General features: G+C 35.4%; 1 non-coding gene and 1 pseudogene across 1 annotated transcript; both read left to right on the top strand.

Moving 5' to 3' along the window:
* Window positions 1-5,125: 5,125 nt before the first annotated feature.
* On the top strand, window positions 5,126-6,474 carry LOC101094074 (annotated as a pseudogene).
* Window positions 6,475-14,713: 8,239 nt separating this feature from the next.
* Window positions 14,714-14,877, top strand: LOC123380939. The gene has a single exon (XR_006587391.1). It is a non-coding gene; the product is annotated as a U1 spliceosomal RNA (small nuclear RNA).
* Window positions 14,878-22,065: the final 7,188 nt, after the last annotated feature.

Raw genomic sequence — 22,065 nt, 5'->3', positions numbered from 1 at the left:
TTAAAAAAATAGAATCAATAGGACTAATGATTGCCAGCTTTTATGTGCACATATAAACATGACTCATTCCTTTAATGTTAATCATAATAAAGATACGTTTTTAAATAAAAGTAACTGATATGTTACTTATACTGCATTAGGAATTTTTTAATGGACAAGAGCTAACTAAAGATTTTCCAAATAATTTCTCCTCTTTGGGAATAATAATTTATTTTCTGTGTTCAATAAATATAACATTTCATAGCTAAGAAACCATAAAATATCTTTAAATGTACCAATGACATTTCTGTTTCACTGGCCTTCTGGAAATCCAAGGAAAGCATAAAGTTGCCCAGAGTAAAGGAGCGAGAAAAGTTATAAGAAGGAGAAAGACAGTTGAGAAAAATAAACAGCAGAACAAGAACACCCAGAGGGAACATAGAGTCTACCCAATTTTTGGTCTTACCTACATTTGAAATATCCAAGGAGACAACTCTATATACAAGAGAAACAGGTATCCAAGCATTCCTGACTTGTAAGGTTGCACTGACCTCTTTTAAATGCTCCACAGTTTGCACTTACTCTTCTGTAACTGAAATTGTCTGACTATACAGCAGCCTGTCCATGAGCAGTGTCCTCTCCAATGCTATTTCTCTTTTCCTTTCTGTGTAAGGACATAATAATAACAGCATATTGAGAACTTACATATGTTCTTATATATAAGAACAAGCTTTGTTTTAAGTGCTTTACTTGTGTTAACTCATTTAATCTTCACAGCAAATCTTTGAGGTGGTTTCAATTGCTTCCACTTTACCGATGAAGGGATTGTGACAAGAAGGGATTGTGACACAACAAGGTCACACTCTTCCCCCAAGGTCACTGTGTTAGTAAATGGCAGAGATGGGATCTGAGCATACATGGTTTAGCTTCAGAGCTCAAGCCCTTGATCACTTGTTCTATTAACCTCAATATAGCAGGTACAGTAACAATACCTACAATCCATGGAACATTCTTTTTGCTAGGCATTGGTGGTTTAAAAAATTTAACCTGAATCCTGCAAGCACCACTTTTAAGGTAGACATTGTTATTCCCATTTTCAGAAAAGGAATTAATGGCTCAGGAAGCTTAATCCTTTTGACATGGGTCATATAACTAGTAAAAAACAGAGTCAAACTCCATAGTCAGATATGTCTGGATACAAAACTATTTCCTTTAACATCAAGAAAACTGAGATGCCAGTTTTAGCTTTATCACTGACAGTGTGACCACAACCATTACTTAATCTCCCTAGCTTCAGTTCACTCACCTGTAAAATAAAAGTGCTTCTCAAACTCAAGTAGTCTCAGGATATCCTTAGAGTATATTTTTATAAATGCAGATTTCCTGGTCAATTCTAAATAGCTTGATCAAGTAGATATGGGGTAGGGTCCAATCATCTGCATTTGAGCTGTCTGATTCAGGTGAGTGTGGATCATATTTCAGCAGAAGTAGCTGACTTCACCTTGAAACAGCCATCCAGCAAAAACTGTTTTTGCTTTACTCTGTTATGATCTTGATTAGAAATCGACAATCTTCTCCATCATTCTCTCTGGGTAGCACCTGGACCACCTGGAAACTTAAAACATTTAAGAATAATTGATTTAGTATATCAATAAAATACACTCAAATAAAAAATTTTTAAGAAGAGAGAAAGAAAGACACTGAAGAATTGACTTTTCCTCTCCACCACGTAAGGGCACGGCAAGAAAGGAACCATCTACAAGCCAGGAGGAGAGCTGTCACCAGTAACAGCCATGCTGGCACCTTGGATCTCAGACTAGTCTCCAGAAGTGTGAGAAAATAAATTTCTCTTGTTTAAACCAAAAAAAGAAATCTGTTCAATTGTATAATCTATTGGATTCAAAAAGCCCAGTTCACCACTTATTCCCAGAGTTTATTATAGTGCTTAATGGTAGATGTTAATATTTGTTTAATGAGCAAATTAAATGAATTATATTTTACTCTAATGTATAACATTTTGAGATGTAAAAATTTAAAGTAATCAATCTGATAATAGATACTAATATATATACATAATCTCTGTAAGCAAAGAATTCATAAGCCATACCAATAGCTTTATTTGATATACTTTCTGGATACTACCACCTAATCTAGATTCTATCTACATGACATCGGAATTACTACCAGAGTGAGTCTCCCTCCCTAGAGCCACTCTTTATAAATCGTTTGTGTGTGTATATATATATATATATATATATATATTTTTTTTTAATATTACAACCATTTTAAAATATTTCATCAACACATTTGTAATGATCAAGATCCTTAAATTGCTCTGTAGTTTCTCCTATATTAGGTGTAAACTTCTCTCTCTTATTTTCAGACTTATTGTGCATTTAAGAACAAATAATTTCTTTGTCTTTAGAATTCCCTAGTGCCCAAAGCATATCTTGCATTTCAACCAGAATTGTCTGCTTATTATGCTAGGAACACACACACTCATGTTTGTTCCTTTGATTTGGCCTTTCCCATTTGCTCCTTCACTTGGCTACATTCTTTTTGTTCTTCACAGTTTGGCTCAGATTTCATCCTTTGGAAGACAATTTGACTGATTTTGTTATTAGACTCTATTTTGTTTCATGTTATTCTTCTCTCCTAACTTAGCGGCAACCTTCCTAAAGACAGAATCCTTATGTACTCTGGAGCGATATTTTTCAATCTGCTGGTCCTGAGTCTCAATCAACATTTTAAATATTATATAATAAAATAGCTGAATGGAGCAGAGAAGAAAGCAAAGATAACATCAGAGTGTTTCACTATATAAGCCTCAATTTTTTTCTTGAAATTTTCTTTTTGTTGAAATGTGTGCACGTATGCTGGTTCACAAAACAAATATATTTCTCAATTGTAGGTCTTAGTTTAAAAAGTTTGAGGGGAGCCTGAGTGGCTCAGTTGATTAAGCCTCTGACCCTTGATTTCGGTTCATTCATGATCTCATAGTTTGTAGGTTCGAGCCTTGCATCGTACTCTGCACTGATGGCGAGGAGCCTGCTTGGGATTCTCTGGCTCCCTCTCTCTCAAAAGTAAATAAACATTAAAATTAAAAAGCTTGAAAGCTACAATTCTATAGAACCAAATGCACCATTGATGACCTTATAAAAATCTAGTAAACACCTGCCATTTGATTGGTTGAAATGACTCCTAACTGATATATACAATATGTACAATCAACCCATGGTAGGAAAGTAGGTCTGGACAAAATAACCATATTGGCACTAAAGCAGTGTACTAAATATAATTTATTTAATTATTTAACAATTGCAAAGGAAGATTTAAGTTACAAATATAATATGACTTACTCAGTATTACTTAAAGGTTCCATCGTCCCGGTTTTTAAATTTAATCTCCTCTCTAATGAAAAATCAACTCCAGGTTGTGTATTTGACAAGAACAGGAAAACTAATGAGCTTGTGTTATTTTTTTAAGTAGTACGTGAGAAACAGATTTAAAGTTGACCTAATATGTTTTAGGTTAATGAGTTTTAGACTTTGGAGTTTTATTTCACCTCACCATAAATAAACACTTGAATTCTAAATCTAATACTTCTCTTCATGGGATTTTCTATAATCTAGGAAGAAGAATAAAAGTTTTGAGCTTTTGGAATTGGTATAGAAAGTGCCTAATTTCAGAAATAAGTCACCACTGAAGGCTGAATTAAATGGAATCAGTTTATAATAGAATCTACATCAAGCACATGTTTCACTGGCTTATGTTTTCAGCAGCAAACTTTGAATGAAGCAAAAAAGATGGCAAGAGGATAAAGGCAGGTGTTTATTAACTATTATTTGGTAATATATGGCAAACTATGGAACAGTATCAATCAATGGCTTCTCTGAAACACAAGTGAATGAGTTATAATGACTACAAATCTTGTCACAGTTTTCTATTCAATGTCTTTTTCAGCATTTTTTAAGTGATAATATTTGCTGATAATCTTTCCAACTAATGTCAAAACTGTTTTTTTTTTTTAAAGAGAAAAAAGAGGGGCTTCGTTGGTTTGGTTTTCTTTTCTTTTGCTTTACAAAGTTAAAAGGGAAGTCAAGGCAACACAGAACTAACCCAAAAATCGCAAATGCAGCAAACGCGAGTTTTTTGAGAGCAATAATAACTTGTAAAATAATGATGGTCTTAAAGTCTACTGAGTCAGGGCTGAGAGGAAGTAAGACTAAACAGGGGTGGTGAAGGCATCCACGGTCAGCAAAAAGGTTTTAGATAACCTGGAATGACCAAACACGGGGAAGAGAAAACACGGATCACAGATCATATTTCACTTGGGAATCTGAGAGTCATAAAGCCTTTGCATTTTAAAACTGGGAAGGACTTAGTTCAACACTCTCATTTCAGAGAAGAGGAAATTGAATCATGTTCTGCTAAGCTATATGGTATGTATTCTGTGTTTGTGAAAATTGCAAGCAACTTTTCAGAACCAGCCTTACACACTAGATAAAATAGATATTTGTCTCCCTCCCCCACATCCACTTCCACTGTTTACCTGGAAACTCTCTTTATCCTTCTTCCCCTCTTGCTTTCTGTTCCTATTTATTTTTATTTTATTTTTTAATACACTAAGTGTCTTCAAATTTTCAAGTGGGTTGCTGGGCATTGGAAATATGTGATACCTGCCTTTAGGAAATTCATGATCTAATGGATTAGAAAGATGAAAAAGAGACAGTAACACTGCAGAAATATGTTAAATAAAGGGGGATTAATGTATGATTCTATAATTTTCCATTAAACTAATAATTCAACCATTCTCTAGATATATGGAGAATTTGATGGTTAAGCTGAATTTTAAAGCATTAGTAAGAGTTAATCAGATTTTTATAAAGTGTATGTAATGGAACAGTGTTTTGTTTATATTAATATGTATATGAGGTGAAGGAAGGAGAGAAACTGTTTTGTGGGTAGTGGTTTAACTATATTCTGGGTAAAGTCTACCTTATTAAATAGACTTGTTTTTCTACTATATTCACTCCTCAAGTGACCCCATCCTGCCTCATGATTTAAATACCATCTACTACTTTTTTTCAGTGGGTTTCCCACTAGAACACAGGTGTCATGAAAAGCGCCACTAATCCTAAAAAAAATGGTAAAGGAAAAAAATCGTATCAACATTGTCATCATTGGACACATAGATTTGGGAAAGTCTACAACTACTAGTCATCGCATCTATAAATTATGGTGGGATAGACAAAAGAACAATGGAAAAGTTTGAGAAGGAGGCCACTGAGATGGGAAAGGGCTCCTCAAGTATGCCTGGGTCTTGGATAAACCAAAAGCTGATTATGAACATGGTGTCACCATTGATAGCTCTCTGTAGAAGTTCAAGACCAGCAAGCATCCTGTGACTATCACTGTTGTCTCAGGACACAATAACTTTATCAAAAGGAGGATTATAGTATATGTCAGGCAGACTGTGCCGTCCTGATTGTTCCTGCTGGTGTTGGTGAATTTGAAGCAGGTTCTCCAAGAAAGGGCAGACCCGTGAGCATGCCCTTCTGGCTTACACCCTGGGTGTAAAACAACTTATTGTTGGTGTTAACAAAACGGATTCCACTGAGCCACCCTACAGCCAGAAGAGATATGAGGAAATTGTTAAGGAAGTAGCACCTACAACAAGAAAATCGGCTACAATCCTGACACAGTAGCATTTGTGCCATTCTCTGGTTGCAATGGTGACAACATGCTGGAGCCAAGTGCAAACACACCTTGGTTCAAGGGATGGAAAGTTAACTGTGAAGACTGCAATGCCAATGGAACCACACTGCTTGAAGCTCTGGATTGCATTCTGCCACCAACTCATCCATCTGACAAGCCCTCGTGTCTGAGGATGCAAGCCTCCAGGATGTCTACAAAATTGGTGGTATTGGTACTGTCCCTGAGGGCCGGGTGTAGACTAGTGTATCTGTCAAAGATGTTGGCCAGGGTGATGTGGCTGGTGACAGCAAAAATGACCCATCAGTGGAAGCAGCTGGCTTCACGACTCAGGGGATTATCCTGAACCATCCAGGCCAAATCAGTGCTGGATATGCACCTGTGCTGGACGGTCACACAGCTCACATTGCCTGCAGGTTCACTGAGTGGAAGAAGACTGATCGTCGTTCTGGGAAAACACTGGAAGATGGCCCCAAGTTCTTGAAATCTGGTGATGCTGCCATCGTTAATGTGGTTCACGGCAAGCCTATGTGTGTTGAGAGCTTCTGTGACTATCCTCCCCCAGGCCATTTTGCTGTTCGTGACATGAGACAGACGACTGGTGTGGGTGTCGTCAAAGCAGTAGACGAGAAGGTAGCTGGAGCTGGTAGGGACACCAAGTCCTCCCAGAAAGCTCAGAAGGCTAAATGAATATCATCCCCAGTACCAGCCACCCCAGTCTTTATTTTTTAAGTTTATTTATTTATTTATTTAGAGCATAAATGTGCAGGGGAGGGGCAGAGAGAGAGAGAGAGGGAGAGAGAGAATCCCAAGCATGTTCCTTGCTGTCAGCACAGACCCTGATGCGGGCTCAATCTCACGAATCCATGGGGTCATGACCTGAGCTGAAATTAAGAGTTGGATGCTTGACTGAGCCACCCAGGTGCCCCCTGCCACCCCAGTCTTAATTAGCGGTGGAAGAATAGTCTCAGAACAGTTTGTGTCAATTGGCCACTTAAGTTTAATAGTAAAAGACTGGATAGTGTTAGCAATGCATCATAAAACCTTCAGAAGGAAAGAAGAATGTTTTGTGGACCATGTGTTTTGTGTGTGTGTCATTTTTAGGTTATTGGTTTTTAAAACCAGTACTTTTTAATGGAAAAAAAAACTTGATGAAAAATTTGTCACAGCCTTTTAATACCTATTAAAACAAATCTTAATGAGAAAATAATTAATAAACAAACACATAAATACATCACCCTATATCTTAAGCCTATATTTCTTCCGTGATCCTCAGACTTGCGGATACCTAACTGCTTACTCGACATCCCCATTCAAAAGTCTACTAGGAAGTTTTAATACAGTAGTTCCCAAAAGAGCTTAAGCTCTTAAGCCTATATTTCTTCCGTGATCCTCAGACTTGCGGATACCTAACTGCTTACTCGACATCCCCATTCAAAAGTCTACTAGGAAGTTTTAATACAGTAGTTCCCAAAAGAGCTGTGGTTCCCTTCCAAGCCCTTAATTACTGCAAATTCCCCACCTAGTTGCTGAGATAAACACCTTAGAGTCAGCCTACCTTCTTTTCTCATTCAACCCAGGTATCCTAACTATGTCTTGGCAAGGAATATCACTTGATTTTTATCATCATTGCTGCAACTGTTATCTTCCAAGCCTCCTGGATATCCTATCACATCCCAATAGGTTTCTCTGTGTCTATTCTTCTCCTTTCCAATCTTTTCTCATTAACAGCCAGGTAGATCCTATTAAAGAAGGGATTCCGTGCATTTCTTTCTTCTCAGATCATCTAGAGTAGAAACCACAGTTCTTACTGCAACCACAAGTCCCTCTGTAATCTGGCCATTTGTTATTTCTCTGCTATGATCACCAACTCCTCACTTTTGTCTCACTCAGCTCTAGTCATATGACCCTCACTTTTCCTCAAACACAGCAGTGACGCTCATACCACAGGATCTTTGCACTTGTTATTCTCTCTACTGGGAATATTCGGCCCCAGATATTCATAAAGCTCACTCTCTTGCTTCCTTCAAGTCACAACTCAAATGTTACATTGTCAGTAAGATTTCAGTAATATCTTACCTAAAATATATTGCACATGTGTATCTTAGTTTTACTTTTTGGGTTATTTTTGTTTTTGTTTTGTTTTTGTTTTGTTTGCTTGTTTTTTTTAGTTATTATTGATGTGTTGTTACCATGCACTAGAATGTAAGATCCACAGGGACAGTGTTCCTTACCATTAACGTTCGGTTCTCACGAGTTGATACAAACCAGTTCCAACACACCATTCCTCATGGGTATCTGTAATGCTAATGGGAGAAAACTTCTCCTGCCCAAAGTCACTTTCTCATCATTGGAAATTCCATTATTCTCAATGCCTTAGAATGAACATAGGTTTTCCATCTCTCTCTAAATGCTGACCTCTTGGGAAAAGAAACACATCAAGTTACATGAATTATTAATACATTAGCATAAGATTATTAACTGCGTATTTTGCTTCTATGTTCATTTTCTTCTTAAATTGCTAAAAAATGGGGTTTTCAGGGGCCCTGGGTGGCTCAGTCAGTAAAACGGCCGACTTTGACTCATGTTATGCTCTCACGGTTTGTATGTTCGAGACCTGCATCAAACTCTGTGCTGACAGCTCGGAGCCTGGAGCCTGCTTCAGATTTTGTGTCTCCCTCTCTCTCTGCCCCTCCCCCACTCTCAGTCTGTCTCTGTCTCTCAAAACTGAATAAACGTTAGAAAAAATTTAATGGGGTTTTGCAGATGAGAAGACAAGGATAATTTTGAAAAATGCATCAATACCTGGGTGAAAGAGACTGGACTGCCATAGGAATAAGGAAACCAGGGCATATAGTAATGGATAAAGAAAGAGTATGGTTGACATGCTGTGTATGGCATTTGACCTCTGTGAGTCTAAAACAGCTAAGAAAGTAAGGTAGTCAGGGCCTGAAGTGATAAAGAAGAACTTGCTTTGTTCCTGGGGTAAAAATCCTAACTAAAATACAGGCATTCAGTTCATGAAGTTTAAGTTGTGTATCAGTAAACTGGAATCAGACTTACCTCATAGGTTTTTGTACTGAAAATGTATTAACAATCTGAATTAAATAATATTTTAAACATGTGCAGTAACAGGTACAGGCAAGTAGTAAAGGCCAACAGTTACTACGTGGTACCAGCTATCCGGGTACCTTGAGAAGTCAGCTATTCATTGATGATATATATCAATACATTTAATTACCATCATCAAAGATACCAGATTACATACAGTTTCTATTTTTAAGCAGAAAGTAATATGGATGCCCCACAATGTGGCAATTTGGTATTACGTGATCGGGAAAGGAATCCCCTTCCATAAAATCACTAAACATTGGTGTAAAATAATTAATGTCTTACACAAACATAGAAATATCGTCTTGGAAGAAGGAGAGTGTTTTATTTTTCTATGACTCTTTGAAACTAGATGCTAGAAAAAGTCAATGTGTGATGGATACAAATGATTTCCTTTCCATTTAGTAAATACGTCACCCTTAGTCTAAAATGGCATACAAAACAGATGGACAAAAACTACCACAGATGACAAATTACAGTTCAAGAAATAATTTTTAAATGGGAGTATATATATTTCTTTTATGTTCTTTTTAGCTCTAGCAATTGACCATAGCAATAAAAGCGAAGTTCTTCTACTTCTCTGAACCTCTAGTCTGCTGTTTGAAAAAATAAATAAATAAATCAGTGGACCTTGTGAATTTCACATTATATGCAAATTTCACATTTCATGGCAAAGAAAAACAAGAAATCAATAATACTTGATGTAAAGAAGTCAAAAACAGCCCAAAGGAAGCAAAAAGGAGAAAGGCAAGTGATGGCAGAGATTGATCCAAATGAGTGGGCAATTATTAAGGAGTCTTGCTTGAGCAAGACAGAATCAGCATTGTAGGGGCATTAGTTGAACTAAGGAGTCAGGACTGATTAAGAACAGCTGGCAGAGGGAGGGGCTGAGTACAACATAATCACCCTATGTGAATTCAATATAATTGACTCAGATTATCCCAGTAGCCTCAACTTCATTCTAGCTCCACAAAGCAGCTATTTCTCTTAGAAATAGAATTAACTCTTTCTGTCATTAATTTCTTTGATGTACTACAGAATTATCTTGCAGTAGGTCACAGATGCGTCTTTGCCAGAAAATGTCCAGATTCATTATGAAATACTAGAGCTGGAAATAGTGCAATTCAAAACAACTTGGAAAAAAAAATTGAAATATTTCACCCCCTTTTCTCCCCAAATTGCCAGAAATTCAAAAGTATACATTTGAGAAATTCCATTACCATTTTCATATTTATAATACATTTTGTTTCCAAGAACTGTAAATCATTTTTCAGTGAAAATTTCACATTCCTTTCCAAACTCCAGAGTGAATTAGTAACTTTTTCTTTTTTTTGGTGATGTACTTAAGGCATCACTGATACCTAGAAAAATCTAAATTTAACTTGTGAGGATTATACAGCTTAGTACCTTGGCAGAGCACACATACATATACATTTGCTCTCAAAAAGAGAAATGAACAGTGTGAATACCCACAGGGAATTTCTAAAGGGTCCATGCCAGTTAGAACATGTTAGCAAACCAATAAATAATAATTAGAAATTAAAGAATGCTTGAAAAAATTAAAGCAAATCTATATTTAAAATACAGCAGAAAAGAAAGCCCACACCAAACAACTACCTTCAGCATAGAAAAATGTATTCACAATTGAATAATGAATCGTTATTAAAAATTGTAATATAAAAAATCTTCACGTGCTTCAGAATAAGAAAAATTGATGGCAGACTCTTTTCATTTAACGTATTTATTTCAAATTTAGATTCACCTGTTATAAAAAGGATTTTGTTTCTGCTTTGATCGTTAGAAATATTGTAGAACAAGGTAATAAAAACATGCTGTATGACTTGAGCAAAAACTAGATATTACCACGTTCCTCTAATGAACTAATTACTGCAGTTGAAACATTTCGGTTGCCATACTCCCCTAAGAAATTCCTGCTCGTGTCATAGGATTTATAACTTCCAATCTGAGTACATAACACAAGTCTTCACATGCACTCATATTCTGTTGGCATGCTCCAGCACCTGGTACAATATTTGTGTACTTTGGCTCCTATTTTTTTCTCGGCACATACAGAAACAAGCCCTATTGGGTCATAGGTAAACAGGATTTAAGGGCACCTGGGGGGGCTCAGTCAGTTAAGAGTCCCACTTCGGCTCAGGTCATGATCTCAAGGTATGTGAGCTCAAGCCCCACATCCAACTCTGTGCAGACAGCTTCAGATTCTGTGTCTCCCTCTCTCCCTGCACGCCCCCCCCCCAACAAATAAAACATTAAATATTTTTCTAAAAAATAGTATTCAACATGTGGCAAACTAAGTGTATTTTAGAGAAATGCTTCTCAAACTTGACTAAGAATTCAAATAGCCTGGAGCTTTATTAAAATGCCAACTATGGGGCGCCTGGGTGGCGCAGTCGGTTAAGCGTCCGACTTCAGCCAGGTCACGATCTCACGGTCCGTGAGTTTGAGCCCCGCGTCGGGCTCTGGGCTGATGGCTCAGAGCCTGGAGCCTGTTTCCGATTCTGTGTCTCCCTCTCTCTCTGCCCCTCTCCCGTTCATGCTCTGTCTCTCTCTGTCCCAAAAAAATAAATAAACGTTGAAAAAAAAATTTTTTTTAATGCCAACTATGGTTTAGGAGTCCAAGGTGGACTTAATTAGCTGCATGTCTAAGCTGTGCGCAGGTACGTCATGTTGATGCCGTTACTCCACGGCATAGTCTGTACAGCAAGGCTTTAGAATTTAGTTGCTGTTGACCTTATCGCTAAAACTGTTTCGTTTAAAGCATGAAATGCACATTGTCTTCACTTTAAGGCAATGCTCTGAAAAAATTTAAAGACGACGCTCTGATATCTATGTCAGAAGCAGAGTTAATATGTATACAGAGAGAAGAGATTTGTGGCCAAAATCTTTGCTTCTCTGCCATTCTACTTGTAGATAGTTTATTGCTATTCTTCCTTGAAGCTAGAGAACACTCTTAACAAGAGTGAGCCCATAACAGAAAGTGACATTAATGAAGTTAAGCATGAAGCCTCCACATTACAGACTATTAGCTTGGTCTTTTGATGTCAGTCTCTATCACCTTCTCAATGTATCTGTGGCAAACAAGATTTGGTTCTAAACGTCAACTATCATTGCATAATATAAGGCCAACATGGGCATTTTAGCATCAAATTTCAGATTTAGATGTACAAAATATTTTTTAAACTAAATCTACTAATTTTTTTGGTTCAGGTTGGCACATGCATTCCCGAGACCCATTACATGTATTATACCTGTGCACTCTGAAAAGTCATATGCAGTTGATTAACTTAAACAGTTGTAAAAAATTCATGGTATGAACAAACTGTGCTGGTAATCAATGGTTTAGGATATTTTGCATCCTATCCATGGTCACATATAAAATATTGGTGACTGCATATTTCCTGCAATAGTATTTCCTTACAGTGGCATTTGCTAATGGATAAGATAATGTACTATCCTCACTGACAGGATCAACAATACATTAAAATGGCTGCAGATACTAAGGAAAACCAGGAAGTATTATATATATATATATATATATATACGCACATATATAAATATATATATGTGCGTATATATATATTCAGAAAAAATATGGATTATGGAGTAGTGCAGAAAGCAAATTATATGAACTCACATACTGATTGTAATTGCTAGCCCTTCAACAATTCAACCATCATCTTCATGTTTGTAACAAAGGCATACTTCCATGTAAATAAGTCTTCTTTCTCCCCTGTCCTCGATTTACCTTTTACTTTGCATTTGAAGCCCTAAGGAAAGCAACATCATTAGATGTGCTAAGATTTTTTTTCACATGGAACAGAAGAGTGCCATTGTAACAAAATGGAAGAATACACAATGCCAACTGTGATCCAGATCATGATCACTTTAAATTAAATGACCTCTGAAAACCAAAGGTAGGGTCTAGAGGAGTCAAAATGATTATTTTAAAGGCTTCATTTACATATCACCAAGAAAAGAGAGATGATCTCTCTAGCTGCTTGCTAAGACTGAACAAATCTCTGACCTTACATAACAGACCTGAGGCACTAACAGTAAATGTTCCAGCTGGAAAGACAGTGGAGGTATGTGCAAGAATATAATAAATATAATAAAAACCTGAAAATACTGTTTATCAGGCAGAAAAGATGGAGAAAATTATTGATTATTGTAAATAATGCAATGGAAAATAGTATAATATGAATCAAGGAATTAAATCAAAATTTAAAAAGAACAGAACAGTTTAAAGCATATTCCTAAGGATAGCAAAAAAAGAGAAAGTTGTTTTTTTTTAAACTGATATCATCAGAAATTTATACACACAAATCATATATAGCCATTATGTAAGTATATATTTGTATGTATGCTATTTTAAATGTATGGAATGATACAAACAATTTAGAGTCTAGTACCTCTAGGATAGCTCAATTCAAAGAATAGAAGCAGCAGTATAATGGTAAAAGAATTAGTCAAACTTTATACTAGGCTCCTAAAAACAGATTTATTTTCACCACAAGCTACAACCTGCTTTGAATTTTGACATTGTCTATATCTCTGCCATAAAAATTGGTCAAGATGTTCCAGACAGGTAGGCACTTTCATGGTAGAAAAAGCACCCGAAACGTAATATTTAATATTGTCCCATCAACCTAAACTATTTTTCAGCAAGATAAAAATATTAGCCTTAGGTCCAGCAAGGAGCAATACAAAGCCTAGTGTTTATTTAAAATGGAAGTTCATTTTAATGTTGAATTAACAATATTTTTTGCTGAGTTGAGTCGAATGTGGAGAATCTCTTTGTGCTGCATGCTCCTTAATTTTAATTGCCCAATTAGCTGGGGCTGCCTTGTTCATGCTGAACAGGAGCAAGCTGGACCATTCTAGCAAGCAGAACAAAGGTTAGGTCTGGCAGTTTACTCATGTGTAACTAGAAAGCAAATGACCCTGCATTCTTCATAAGCAATATCATAAGAGAACCGATATCTAAAAGTCTAAAAGTAATGAATATAAAAGATTGATTGTAGGATTGCATTACCACTTTACTCATTATTTTGCATTATTTTCTCAAAGAACATTATAAATAATACGTTTCATCACCATAGCCCACCTTGATTAAAAAAGAACCTGCTTTTTTAAAGAAAGATTTGTGAAAATTACTACCACCTTGGAAAATAGGTCCGACCAAAAGTGTTTGACTATTTTTGCCAACATAAGAAGAAATCTTAATCAAACAGTTGGATATAAGCCCTTTGGGTAAAATAAATAAATAAGAACAACTCAATTTATAAGATGCTGACTTTTAAATTTTGCTATTTCTATTATTATTGTTCATAAATTTTATTATAGTGAAACAACATTAATTCATAATCATGTGATTTCTTAGCAAATTTAAGTATTCACATATACATTTTCCTGGTAATTAAAAAAATATAGCAAGTATTTATTATTTAAGGAGTGATTGGGGCACTGGGTAAGCAACCGACTCTTGACTTCGGTTCAGGTCATGATCTCACAGGTTGCTGGTATAAAAAGCCCCTTGCCTCAGGCTCTGTACTGACGGCACAAAGGCCGCTTGGGATCCTCTCTATCCCTCTCTCTCTGCCATTTTCCTGCTTGCTCTCCTGTGCTCTCTCTGTCTCTTCAAATAAATACATAAACATTCAAAGAAAGAAATGATGGCGAATGTTCAAATGATGCAGTTTCAAATATGAACATAATAGAGTAGATTTTTATCATGGTTAAAAATAAATCATAAAGTATTGAATTATAATACCTTATTTAATGAATCAATATCAAAGTTTGGAAAGAAAACAACAATAAAATACAAACTTCACAAAGGATTCAATAAAAATTACAAATATCAGGAATATGTTATCAAAAATCAAGGGGAATACTTACCTGGCAGGGGAGATACCATGATCACGAAGGTGGTTTTCCCAGGGCGAGGCTTATCCATTGCACTCCGGATGTGCTGACCCCTGCGATTTCCCCAAATGTGGGAAACTCGACTGCATAATTTGTGGTAGTGGGGGACTGCGTTCGCGCTTTCCCCTAAAAAAAAATAAAAAATAAAAAAAAAAAATCAAGGGGAAAAAATAGCCACTAAAAACAAAACAACAAAACAAAACAAACAAAAAACAAAACAAAAACTTGAGACAAGAAAACAAAAAACAAAACAAAACAAAAAAAAAAAACTGAGATAGCCCAGGCATTGAAATTAACAGATATTAGCTATAATAAGTTTGTTTAATGACTCAAAAGAAAATGTGATCTTAATGATTTAGCATACAAGGAATCTAAAAAAAAGAATAAAAACTATAGAAGAATAAAACAGAAATCTTAGATCTTAAAAGTATACAATATGAAATGGTAAAATCACTGCATGGACTTAACAGCAGGATGAGGATGATAGAAAAAAAGTTTAGTGATCTCAAAGAGACAATCATAGAAATGATCCAGTCTCAAGAATGAAGAGGAAACAATTAAAAATAAGAGAACAGAGGGGTACCTCCCTGGCTCAGTTGGTAAAGCATGGGACTATTGATCTTGGGGCCATAAGTTCCAGCCCTACTTTGGGCACAGAATTTGCTTTAAAAAAAAAAAAAAGAAGGATCTCAAGGACAAAGAGTCTAACATATGTGTGTTTTGGAAAGTATCAAAAGAGGAGAGAGATTAGGTAGCAGAAAAAAATATTTGATGAGTTAATGATTAGAATTTTTCTAACAGTTTTGAAAAAAGCAACCACTTACATAGATCCAAAAAGCTCATGGGGTGGCTGGGTGGCTCAGTTTGTTGAGCATCTGACTCTTGATTTCAGCTCAAGTCACGATCCCAAGGTTGTGGGATTGATCCCCACACAGAGTGTGGACCCTGCTTGATTCTCTCTCTCTCTCTCTCTCTCTCTCTCTGTCTCTCTCCATTTGCCCCTCTCCCCAGCTTATGCTCTCCCTCTCTTTCTAAAATGAAAAAAAAAAAGAAAATTCAATGAAACTAAAGCAGATTAAATATAAAACAAAGTACATTAAGTAACATCATAGTTAAAATATTGAAAATAAAATATAAAGAGAAAACCTTGACTATTTCCAGAGAAAATAACATAATATATACAGAGGAACAATAATACAAATTAAGGCCAACTTTTTGTCAGAACCAATAAAGGTCAGACAAATAATGGCATATAAATGTTGAAAAGCAAAAGTCTCCTCAGAAATCTATATGCTGTATAAGTATACATGAAAAGAAAGGAAAATATTTTTAGGTAAGCAAAAGAAAGAGTTTATTGCCAGAAACCTACCTTATCAGAGATACTCCAGACCTCAGTCTAAAGGAAATGATACCAAATGGAAACTCTGATATACTTAAGGAAGAGATTTAAAAAATGGAAATGTGGATAAATATTAAGGATTATTTTCGTTCCTTTTATAATTTTCTTACATGGCAAGATTTAAAGCAAAAATATCAAAAATATCATTGTATGGTGGCTATTCTGTGTCTGAGAAGGTTTCAACATCAGTGATGTGATATATAAAGTCTCAAAATGGGCATTGGTATAATACTAAATCTTTTTAGATTGCTAAACTAATGTTTCCTGTTTTAGTTTCTGGAGCAATCCTTAAAAAGTCTTGAAATGTTGGTAAAATTCTGTAGCCAGGTTATTTGGCCACACTGTTTATTATCATCATGCATTTTTATATTAACAGAGTCTTCAAGGTTATATAATGTGTGTTTATTTCTATTAATTTAAAGATAGGTAATTGATTGGTAGATAACTGAAGATGATAGATGGATACTATCACACAATTGTGGTAGACTGGTTAAGAACTTGAACTATAGAGGAAGACAGCCTGAGTTCAAATCCGTCACTTCCATTTATTCTTTATATGAACTTGGACACATTACCTAAACTCTCCTTTCCTGAGTTTCCTCATCTACAAAGTGAAGCCAATAAAAATACTTCTTTTACACTTTTTTAAAAAAAGTTATACATATTAATCCATGTCAATTTCTTATACCAGTGCCTGGCATGTGATAAGCATTCAGTAAATATCAAAGGTTTGTTTTTTTGTTTTTTGTTTGTTTTTTTTCAAGCCACATTAAAGAACATCACTGTTTGGCCTTAAATTCGTGGCTTGCTTCTTTGGTCTTGATTTTGTAGAAATATCATGTCAAACATTTTTAAACATTATAAACTTCTGAGTCCAACAAATCCCAGAGTCACTGAAGCTTTTCCACGTGACTATGGAGGCAGCAGAGAACCTGAGCCTTCCAGACCTGCTTCACCTGTAGCAGCTCATACACTGTACAGACGGATTCAGGCATGGTCATGGCATTAGAATTGTTAGCTATAGAAACTAGAAACTCTCTCATCGAAGTAACATTCCTTACATAAACAGAAAACTGTGAAAAAATATTCAGATATTTTAAGAAACTGTCCCATTTATTATTTTTGACAAAGATGTGTATTAGAGAGTGGATACCCACATAAAGAAGAACATTTTACCCATAGGGCTATAGTGAAAATGTCTCCATTAGATTTTGCAATATTCATGAGTTCTATATACACTTCTGAAGACTAAAACTGAAAACAAAAATAAATAAATAAATAAATAAATAAAAATAAAAAGGTAGGGAAAATGCAAACACATGATATTAAAAGCCAAGAAAAATACGCTTTTTCTAAAGTTGAATTTAATTATGACAAATGACATCTATTAAATCACAGTAGATACTTAGCATAAATTTGTTTAATGACTAAGTGAATACTGTTTTTACTACCTCACTTTGAAAGTTAAAGTAGAAGTAAGGAAGAGCTCAAATTAATTAAGCTTTATACATTTAAATGCACTGCAGCAGGACATAAAGACACTGGGGCATTTCTTGCACTCCCCGCACCAAATCCAAGAAGTATCAGGGTAAGAAAAGCTCATGCAAAATCTATGAATATATAAATGATTTGGAAGCTTGAAGTGTAAAAGAAAAATACGATAAGAAAAGGCAAGGTGGCAAATGAAAAGGAGATTGCAGAAGACGTTAAGACAAATAATAAGACATTTTTCAAGCATGGAAGGAACAAAAGGTCAGTGACAGAGAGAGTGGAGTTTCTTACAGATGGTCAGAGCAATTTACGGACTGAAAAGACAGGCATTGCTAAAACAAAAATCAAATGAGTTCATTGTCTTCCTATTCTCTCAGAGGGCTTGGGGAACAGAGTCAGAAATAGACATAAATCTCAGGGGAATAAGAAAAAAAAATACCACAGAAGGACTGTTCTGTGCTGAAACAAGTGCCTAAAAATAAGATCAGTTATTTTTTTTTTAAACAAGAACTTAAAATCGCTTATATCTTTAACAAATGTATTATAGTTTTTAAGTGGAAACCTATAAGGAATTTTTGAGGCAAAAGTACCGCAGCATCCTAGCAGTCCCTCTCCCAATTTGTGAGGTAACTGGCTACAAATTGGGACAGACATGAGTCAAATAGGATCTCCACTTGGGATCCATTTCCTAGTAAAACAAACAACATTTGGAACCAGTTTCTGTCGGAATTCCAAAATCTGCATCAACCACAATGAAGAGTAAGTCACAGGCGATGGGGCTTTTCCCTATGATTACCATCACGGCCATACAGCAAGACGTGGCACCAGAAAAACAGTTTGCCTCAGTAGAAAAGCCTAAAAAAAAAGAGCCTAGACTAAATAGAAAATTCCATTTAATATATATGTGTGTGTGCGTGTGTGTGTGTGTGTGTGTGTGTGTGTGTGTTTCTATCTGTGTGTGCATGTGTGCATGTATCTCGCATCAGCACTTTCAGTTTTACTTAAAAAAAAAAAAATGATGCTAACATAAGTGTATCTTGTTAGATTAGGACCCTAGTTCCCATTGCTCAGCCTTCTAGATCGCTAACCTGACCACTGAAATGTCCAACAGGTCTCCAATGTTAAATACTGAGAGGTGGCTGTATAGCACATTCGGGTAGCATGAGAGCCAAAAAGGATTTCACTAATGTTATTTTGGAAACAAGTAATGTAAAATAAGTAAGGATGAGGGGAGATCAGCCTTGTAAGAGGCCTAGGAAGACTATAACCAAAAGATGTAGAAGAATAGACTGTCCCAATTGTAGAAAAAGACATACTTTGGGGTGGGGGGGGTATGTATGGCAGGAAATAGAATACTTTAGGCACTGTTAAACACTATCTGATTTGTGCTTTGAGTGTGATGAATATAACCATGAAGAACAGCACCACAATATTCTCCTCCCAGAGTCCCTATATCTGTGGGACCCATATGCAGATAACGTGATTGGCAATTTTACGGGTCAACTTGACTTGGCCTGGGTGCCCAGATATTTTGTCAAGCATTATTCGGCATGTTTCTGTAAAAGTTTTTTTTTTTTTAAATTAGCATTTAAATCAGTGGACTCGAGTGAAGAGATTACCCTCCACCGTGTGGGTGGACTTATATGGAACAAAGACTGACCTCCCCTGAGCAAGAAGGAATTCTGCCAGCAGACTGTCTTTGGACTTGAACTGCTGCTCTTTTGTGAGTCTCTAGCCTGTCAACCTACCCCATCTGATTTTGGAATTGCCAAACTTCTACTATCACATGAGCTAATTCCTTAGAATGAATCTCTGGATGATAGAAAGATGATAGATAGATGAAAGAAAAAGAAAAAAAAAGAAGGAAGAAAGAAAGAAAGAGAAAGAAAGAAAAAGAAAGAAAGATAAATAGATGCTGATGGTTCTGATACTCTGGAAAACCATCACTAAATAGATGGACAAGGTTAGGTAAACATTGTATATTAGTATAAATTTTAAATCCCTTTGAATAAACCTGGCTTTGTTAACAGTTATGGTCCAAATGTGACTTATGATATTGCTGCCTGTCCAGGTAAGAGGACCCATTAACTTCTTTATCCTGGATCCCATTCCAGTTACTGCTTAGCCAGGGAGTGAGATTCCCTCCAAAATCATAGGCAGCTTTAATAATCTTTTGAAACACTAACGAAGTAAGATTGTAAGAGAAAGTGTATCCAAGAGAGAAACTACAGTTTATTTCGAAGAGTGATGAGCACTCAAAGGGAGAAACAAAGTGATTGTGCAGGAAGAGAGAACTTATAGTCTAGATCATGAGGATGTAAGAAGCATTAGCCCTTGTGCTTTAGACAGTAAGGTCCAACCCAAAGCAATCAAGCAGTTCAATGGTCTTTTTAGTCTTCAACTGATCCATGTTAACCTTTTTCCGTAAAGGTTGGAAAGACAGGTGGCGTAAAGGGATGGGATTCTTCTAGAACATTGGTTCTGAAATAGAAAGGTGTATCTTATTTACTCTGGAAGTTTAACTTAGTAGAGGCTATAGTAAGTCTTAAGTGAGGCCAATGCTTTCATAATAAAAACAAAAAAGAAAAAAAAAAGAATGTTGCCATAAGATTCTGGTGGTAGGATTTCTTTACAATATAATTTCAGAAAAAGATACTTTATGAAGAAAAAGATTACTAATTTAGGGAACTAATAACAGATTGAAATTTAAAAAAAGAGAATGACACAAGAATGGAAGATATATAAGACACGTATTAATGTCATATTAGAAGTAAAATATGGAAGAGAATAATTCTGAGGTCTTAGCCATTAAAAGAAAAAAGGAAGGGAAGGAAAGGAATAAGCCATAAGTTATGTCCCTCAATCACAAAGCAGAAAAAAGGTAACCATTAACCATTAAGTCCACAATGGACTATAAATTATGCAAAGGAGAGAAAAATTTTGAGATATACCATGACATTTGAGCATTTATTTATTATGGTAGCTACCATTACTCTCACTAATAAAAGCAGGAAGGATAAATAAATACTAAAAAAGTCAAATTATTGATGACTGCATATGGTACAGTATTTTCCTCTTTTTTAACTATGATAAAATAAAATTCTAATTTTAAAATAAAGTTGATCAAAGAAATAAGAATTACAAATATTCTGAAAATAGTTATATTTAATATTTTACATTTCAAAATGTATAAGTTATGGCCAAAGTTGTATTCATTAGAAAATATTTACTTAAAGGACATTTTAATTTTCAAATAAAATCAAAGTGTAAATAAATTTGTCATTTAAACCTAACATAAGAAAAAATAACAAAAAACTTTTAACAATAGGAGGTAAAAGAACCATAAAGATAAACATAGAGATAATAAACTATATAATTAAAATATACCGGGGCGCCTGGGTGGCGCAGTCGGTTAAGCGTCCGACTTCAGCCAGGTCACGATCTCGCGGTCTGTGAGTTCGAGCCCCGCATCGGGCTCTGGCTCAGAGCCTGGAGCCTGTTTCCAATTCTGAGTCTCCCTCTCTCTCTGCCCCTCCCCCGTTCATGCTCTGTCTCTCTCTGTCCCAAAAATAAATAAACGTTGAAAAAAAAAAATTAAAAAAAAAAAAAATATACCTACAACGTAGCACAGAGTAACTTTTTTATGAAAATGATCAAAATTATAGTTACAGAAGGAAAACAGAGAAAGTACACAAACATGAAGAGTAAGAAAAATATATTAAAAACTGTAAAACATTACTTTGGCAAATTTATGCTAACAAATTTTAAAATCATAATAAAATATATTACTTTATATTAAAAATGAATTTAGAAATTTATAATAGAAATACCATAAAACCAGAAACAGATTATTACTCATGAAAGACATCAAAAAGCTATAAAATAAAAAGAAATCCAAATATTCTGGTTCCATAAAGTTTTATATGAGGGCTCTGTTAAATTTTCATAAATATGATAATTCTCACTTTATGTAAATTAATTCAGAGAAAGCGGAACCTATAAAGTTTCCAATAAATTTTGTAAAGCTACTATGTGCAAAAACAAGGAAAAGAAAACAGACTAATCTCACTCATCCTACAAATATTCTAAGTAAACTACATGCAAATCCAGCCAACAGAGACAAACCACAACCAAAAAGAATTGACTTCAAGTGTTCAATTTTATTTCATAAAATTACATCACTATAATTCATCAGGCTAGTGGGTCAAAGATGGAGAAACCTTATGGTCAACAGACATTCCAAAAATGCATTGGATAAATTTTTAGAAAGTCATAATTCCTATTTAAAACTACCACCATCAACAAATGGGTAGAAAATAATTTAAGTCATGGTAACAAATCGCATATTACTACTCAAAAAAGAAAAAAAAAAGGTAACAGAAAGGGGAGAAGCAGGGAGGGAGACTCTTCAACTTAGTGTGAACGTC

Source organism: Felis catus, chromosome A1 (assembly GCF_018350175.1).
Source record: "Felis catus isolate Fca126 chromosome A1, F.catus_Fca126_mat1.0, whole genome shotgun sequence".
NCBI lineage: Eukaryota > Metazoa > Chordata > Mammalia > Carnivora > Felidae > Felis > Felis catus.
The sequence above is the reverse complement of the archived record's forward strand: the minus strand, read 5'-3'. Positions and strand labels throughout refer to the sequence as shown.